At 51.8% G+C, this 6,828-nt stretch overlaps 1 non-coding gene across 1 annotated transcript; it reads left to right on the forward strand.

Moving 5' to 3' along the window:
- Window positions 1-3,351: 3,351 nt before the first annotated feature.
- LOC115868007 lies at window positions 3,352-3,457 on the forward strand. The gene has a single exon (XR_004045370.1). It is a non-coding gene; the product is annotated as a U6 spliceosomal RNA (small nuclear RNA).
- The last annotated feature ends 3,371 nt before the right edge of the window (window positions 3,458-6,828 follow it).

Raw genomic sequence — 6,828 nt, forward strand, 5'->3', positions numbered from 1 at the left:
TATACGTATGTATGGAATATGTATGTGCAACTATATATACATCTTTATGTGTGTCTAGACTATGTATATGCAACTATATATACATACATGTGTATACATATGTGTGTATGTGTGTGTAGAATATGTATATGGAACTATATATATATACATACATATGTGTGTATAGAATATGTATATGCAACTATACATACATACACATATATGTATGTGTATACGTATGTATGGAATATGTATATGCAACTATATATACATCTTTATGTGTGTCTAGACTATGTATATGCAACTATATATACATACATGTGTATGTGTGTGTACATATGTGTGTATAGAATATGTATATGCAACTAAATATACATACATACATGTGTATGTATGTGTATGTGTATAGAATATGTATATGCAACTATAAATACATACATATGTATGTGTGTATATGTATGTATATGTGTGAACATAGAATATGTATATGCAACTATATATACATAGATATGTTTATGTGTGCATATGTATGTATGTGTATATAATATGTATATGCAACTATATATACATACATGTGTATATATGTGTGTATATACTATGTATGTGCAACTAGACATACATACACACACAAACATACACATGTATAAAATATGTATATGCAAATATATACATACATGTGTGTATGTATAAGTGTATGTGGAGTGTGTATGTGCAACTATATATACATACATATGTATGTATGTGTGTATATGTATATATAGATGTGTGCATAGAATATGTATATGCAACTATATATATATGCCAGGCTCCTAGATACCCATTTAGAAATAACACGCCCCCCCCCCAGGGTTAGTCTGGGCAGTCCATGTAGAAACACACATGGCATGATTAGGAGCAGATGTGGCAGAAGAAAAGCTCGATAAACTCTGGTTGTCAACGGATTTTACCTCTGTGACCTTGGATCTGTCACCAGCCCTCTCTGTCCTTGGTCTCTTCAGCTGCATAACTGGTGTAGTGATAGCACTCAGTGTCGCCAACATTAGATAGACCCACATGGGATGATGTATGAAGAACCTCCTGCCAATGCGCCCAGCTCAGAGTAGAGGCAAGGGGCTGCCATCATTCCCTACACCCTACAGCAGCCCCAGTGCACGCTTCTGGAGGCCCGACCTCAACCCAGCGCTGGTCTGCCTCAAAGGTGGGCAAATCGTAACCAGGTCAGAGGTGATGCAGGTAGGCAGAGCTTTGGGACGCTGGACGAGGTATATGTGCTACCTGGGAGCTCCAGGAGGCCAAGGACTTTCCCTCCGAGTCATCAGACTCAGACGCAGCACCGGCCTTGGTGTATAGGAGGTGCCGAGAGATTGGCTGTGGGGTGAGAGAGTGTGTCAACCAGGGCGTTAGAGCCACCGATCTTTATTGTGTGCCTATCTGTGTGCCAGAAGTTACTAGCTGAGAAGGAAACAAAGCCAGACACCATGTCGGCCCTCGTGGAGCTTCCAGTCTAGTTGGATGGGCTACGAAATGAACACAAATAGAAACATCAGAGACAGCCTGGTAGACTTGCCAGGACCTTGGACTTCATCTTAAATCCAATGGAAAGTAGTTGAAAGGCTCAGGCAGGGGAGAACCAGGATGTGACTTACTGCTGCGTGTGTGTGTGTGTGTGTGTGTGTGTGTGTGTGTGTGTGTGTGTTTGGCTTTGTTTTCATTATTCTGGCTGCGGGGTGCCAAATGGAAGGGGGGTGCAAGGTGGAGACCCGAGATGCCTGCTGCAGCGGCAGCGGCTCACCCGATGACCATGGAGGCGGGCAGCCGAGAGCAGGATGCAAACACGGAGGCAGAGGCGGTGAGAAGCAGGTGGAGCAGGGGTGTATTTTGGAAGTGGCATCTCCAGTTTGTTGTCAAACTGGGTGTGGGAGCGAGAGAGGGGAAAGTGTCAAGAAGGCTGCTCAGGTGGAGGAGAGTGATGGCGTCTCCTGAGATGAGGAAGAAGAAGGGCTGGGATGAGGAGCGTTGAGCACGCCCCGGAGACAAGGAGATGCCACCGGGCAGCGGGATGCATGGATCCGGGGCCTCTGACCCAGGAGTGAATGCCGGTGGGTGGGAAGGTGAATGACCACGAAAGGATGGGATAGGGGACAGATGAGTCCGTGGCTGTCACCGTAAGCACCCACGGGTCAGCCTGCTGCCTCCAGAAAATAGCTCTTCAGAGCACTTAGGAGGTGAGACTCTCGGGTTCAGCATCGCTAAACAGCCTTGATCCCGCCCTTCCTACTCCCCAGCTCTGAAAAGTCTCAGTGAGATGTAGAACCTTCTGATTCTAGCTAGGTCCAGCCACCCACATCCCTGTGGTTTTCAGGGAGTGCAGATGCTGGGTGCAGATGCGGCTTTGGCCACACCCCGGAGTAGACAGGGCTCAGTGTTCTGGGCTCTCCTCCCCAGCCCTCCTCTGCCTCAGTCTGGAAACCTGTCCACCCAGGGTGATTCTACTGGTATTTGCCAGGGCAGGGCTTCGAGTGTCCCAGCAACACACAAGCCACCAGTGTGACAAACTGACATACAAGTGGTAGACCGCTTGAGTGGGGTATGGTTGGTAGGGGCCACCGAGTGGGTTCCAACCACATGTACAACAGAATGAACCACCGCCGGGTCCAGCACCATCCTCCCCATGGTTCTTAAGTTTGAGCCCATGGTGCCAACCACCGTGTCCATCCGTCTCCTCGAGGGGCTGCCTCTTTTCCCTGGCCCTCTGCTTTACCCAATGCGGTGTCCTTTTCAGGGACTGGTCTCCCCAGATCCGTCCATAGGACAGGAGACCCTGGGTGGCCACCTTGGTGCTAAGAAGCGTTCTGGCTGCACTTGTTCCAAAGCCGATCTGGTGGTTCCTGTGACAGCTCCTGGTTCTTTCAATCTTCTGTACCAACACCATCGTTCAAAGGCACCGATTCTTCTTCGGTCTGCCTCCTCCATCGGCCACCTGCCACACAAACATGAAGCAATTGAAAATACCGTGGCTTGGGTCAGGTCTATCTTAGTCCTCAAAGTAATATCCTTGGATTAGGGCCACCCCTGTCCGGGCTTCTCCATCCACCCAGCCATCCATCCAGCGAGCAGCCCAAGGACTTCCACCATCTTTCTTCTCCTTCTCCCTGCACACACTCGATGCTTCTTCAATGCTGGTTGAGCAGAAAAGTGCTTAACGCATACTGCTCAGGTTAGGAGTCCGAACAAGGGTACTCCTGAGCTAAGAAGATCCTTGGCTGGGCCAAGGGAGGAGGTTTATTCTCTGGGGAGGGCTGTCTTTGGCTTGGGATGACTGAAGGAGGTTTTTTCCCTACCGGGCCCCAGGTCTGAAAAATGCACTAACCCGTGCTCGCTTCGGCAGCACAAAGACTAGCACTGGAACGATACAGAGAAGATTCACATGGTCCCTGCCATGGATGACATGCAAATTCATGAAGTGTTCCATATTTTTGAACATTTTTGGGGGGTGAGGGGGATGCACCAACCAGCCTGCATCCAGTCCCAAAGCCTTGCCTACCTATGGATGACATGATTAAGATGTTCCTTTTATTGAGGGCAAGACTGTGCTGACCTCTTGACCTTCATTATCGCAGTGAGTCCTGTCAACAACCCCGTGAGGTAAGCCCTGTTGTCCCCCTTTGGGCCATATGACACCCACGAAATCATCAACACCAGCCAACATCACACGCCTCACCAAACAGAAGCAATTCCATCGCTCACAGCAGGGGTGAGTTAATGCAATGTTTGACCAGCATGGCCTGCCTTTGAGTGTTAGAAATACCCAAATAGCCCGTGGCAGAAAAAAAGGTTCCCCACCCCTGGTTTAGGGAGTAGACACAGCAAGTGACTCAGGAAGGTCACGGGACTTTCCCAGGGTACCCATTAAGTAAGCGTGGGATTTGAACCAGGGCCTTGGGGGACTCTCAGGGGTGGCCAGGAGACCTCTATGCAGGCGCTAGAGCAGCGGTTCTCAACCTGCGGGTTGCCATCCCTTTGAGGACCGCAGGACCCTTTCACCGGGGTCCCCGATTCATCACAGTAGCAAAATGACAGTGATGAAGTAGTAACGAGCATAATTTTGTGGTCGGGGGTCACCACCACAGAAGGAACCGTATTTAAGGGCCGCGGCGTTAGGAAGGTTAAGAAGCACTGAGCTAGAGAATCATGGAAGGCATCTCTCTTCTCTGCATCATCGGTTAGTCACCTGACCCCACCCCCAACCCCCGAGAACCACCCTAGCCCCAGGGTGGTCATCGCTCTCCCTGCTCTGATGCCCAGTCTCACCAGCCTCAGGCAGGACCTAGGAGAAACGGCTGTGTGTCTTGCCTGGGACAGAGAAATGCAATCCTTCTATCTGTGCAAGTAACCGTTTACCCACTGGGCTTCCTGTTATGTTTGATCTTTCTTCCCTGCCCCCCCTGTCCTCCTCCCCCCCCCCTCCCACCGGGGTATCTCTTATCGGGTATTTAGGAGGTTTTATGCTGGACCATTTATCACTGGGTGACAGTTGATGCCAGGACCATCCGCTTCAGAAAGGTGCAGAGGAGAAGAAAGAGTCCAAGTGGGTCCCCAGTTGTCCGCATGGCCACGGGCGTCCAATCAATGCCACGCTCTATCTTCCAAACAGGCTTCACTCAACGTCAGAGAAGATGCTGGAAGCTGCAATAAGGCACCGCCAGAGGCAGCTGGGTCTGCTGCCTGAAGGAGCTGGCATTGGTTCCTGGATTAGGAGCTCTGGGTCATTGGGGACTCATGCTGAGTGAAAGAAATTGCTCTAGAAGTTGGCCTTTCCTCAGCCACCCACTTCCTTGGTAAAGACCCCTGATGCCCTGTAAAGTGAGTTCCGTCAAATTCTCTGACTCAGTCATAGTAAGGGTCCTGTACCAGCCTGGAGGCAAGCCCCCAAGGCACAGCACAGCCCCAGTTCCAGGCCTGACCCTGCCTTCTTCAACCTGTCCCAAACCCTTGGCAGTCTGGGGTCCCGTTTGTACCTGGACACTCTCATCCCTCCTAAATACCAGATTCCCAAGGTAAGCTTCATGGGGTGCTGCCAGACTGCTCGCCCTCTTCCTTTCTGCTCCTGCCACCAGGTGCCCATCCACCCAAGGACACCCACCTCCTGGGCAAATCCTCCTCAGCATCTCAATGGGTGTCTGGATTCCTGACCACCATCCACCTGTGAGGCAGCCAGCACCTGCACTTCTGACCATTCAAACTCTGAGTTCAAGGCCCAGGCAGATCTCAGTCACCCTGACTCTCTGTCCGCATCCTCCTGAGGCCTGCAGGGCCTGGTCCATGGCAGTAACAGATGGAAGGGCTGGACAGAGAAATTCCATAAGACCTCAGGTTGGGTTGGCCAAAGACTGACCACATGTGGAAGAAAGGAGTTGTCTCACCAGGTTACCCAGAAATGGGACTCCCATAGTCAGGACTCAGCTCACTGACTCGGGTGAGGGGCAACAAACACACAAAGAGCGGGCCAGATGAAAGCTGACTGCCTCACCAGCCCCCATCCCACCCCCACCCCCCACCACTTTGGGACTCAGGAAAGAAGTCAGGAGCCACGTGGTGGTTCTGTGGGGCGCTGCCTCATAAAGGCTGAGGGCAGGACTGAGGCCTCTACAACTGCAGGGAGCTTTGTGGTCTCAAACTGCCCAGTGAAAGCACACAAGGGGGCACCTCAGGCGCTGGGGGACATGGGTAGGACGGAGACAGTTTGGTGCCAGGTAAGCGGCCTGTGTGGAAGCCTGCCAGGCTACTCATTCCTCTGCCCAGGGGTCCCTTCCACAACTGTGTCTTGGGCATCTCTATGTTTAAAGGGTAACGAAACCGCCAGACACTGCCTGGGGTTCAAGTGTAGGAAATTCTGCATGACCTCAGTGCTGAGGCAGAGAACACCAACTATGTTGTCAAAGGCCCTGAGTGCAAATGCTCGCTGTGCTCTGGCGACGTTGTTACTTACTGTCTCCTTCCTGTCTGTGAGCTGGGACTGTGAAGTGGGTGCATATGCTCTTGGGCAGGAGAACATGGGGAGAAAATCCAGCTGGGTCTCACCTGGTCAAGTCACCCACCTCTCAGAGCATCGGTTTCCCAATCTGTGCAATGAAGTGGCTGGACCCTTCCAAGGGGGACATGCTGCGTCCCTTCTTGTCACTCATAGGGGCTGCCTCACACCCCCTGGGCCTGCCCAGGGTCCACGTCTGAGTAAGCCTGAGCCAACGTGCCACCACGCTCCCTGACCCCTATGTGCTTCTGCACCCAGTGACTGCCACCTGCTCAGGGTTTGAGGATCAATCCACCTTCCAGGACAGTCACTGCAGACATGGGCAAGAAGTACTTTCTCTGGGGGAGGAGAGGCCCCCCCTTCCTAACCCCACCCACTATTGGTGCTCTTACCCTTTCCTGTCAACCACTTTCACATCCAAACTAGACTCACTGCCATCCAGTCAATTCTGACTCATAGCGCCCCTGTAGGGCAGGGTGGAACTGCACCCCGCCTTCCCAGGGGTTTCCGAGACTAACTCTTTCTCCAGAAGGATGGCTGTTGATTTCGAACTGCCGATCTTGAGGTTAGCAGCCCAATGTGCAACCACTACACCACCAAGGCTCCATTTGGGTCAGCACACCCTCCTTCCAATACTGTCTCCCTCCTGTAACTGCTCACTCACCACCCTCTGGGGTGGCACAGCTCCCCAATATCCCCCACACTCCAGTCCCCGTGAAGGTGCCCCAGCATCCCCACCATCTCCATCCCAGTCCTTTCCTGCCTTCCTGAGGGCGCTTGGGGCCTCTGTTTCTGTCCGGCTTAGGGAGGAGCCGAGG

Source organism: Echinops telfairi, unplaced genomic scaffold (genome assembly GCF_000313985.2).
Source record: "Echinops telfairi isolate 266 unplaced genomic scaffold, ASM31398v2 ScPeMD7_5;HRSCAF=22, whole genome shotgun sequence".
Lineage (NCBI taxonomy): Eukaryota > Metazoa > Chordata > Mammalia > Afrosoricida > Tenrecidae > Echinops > Echinops telfairi.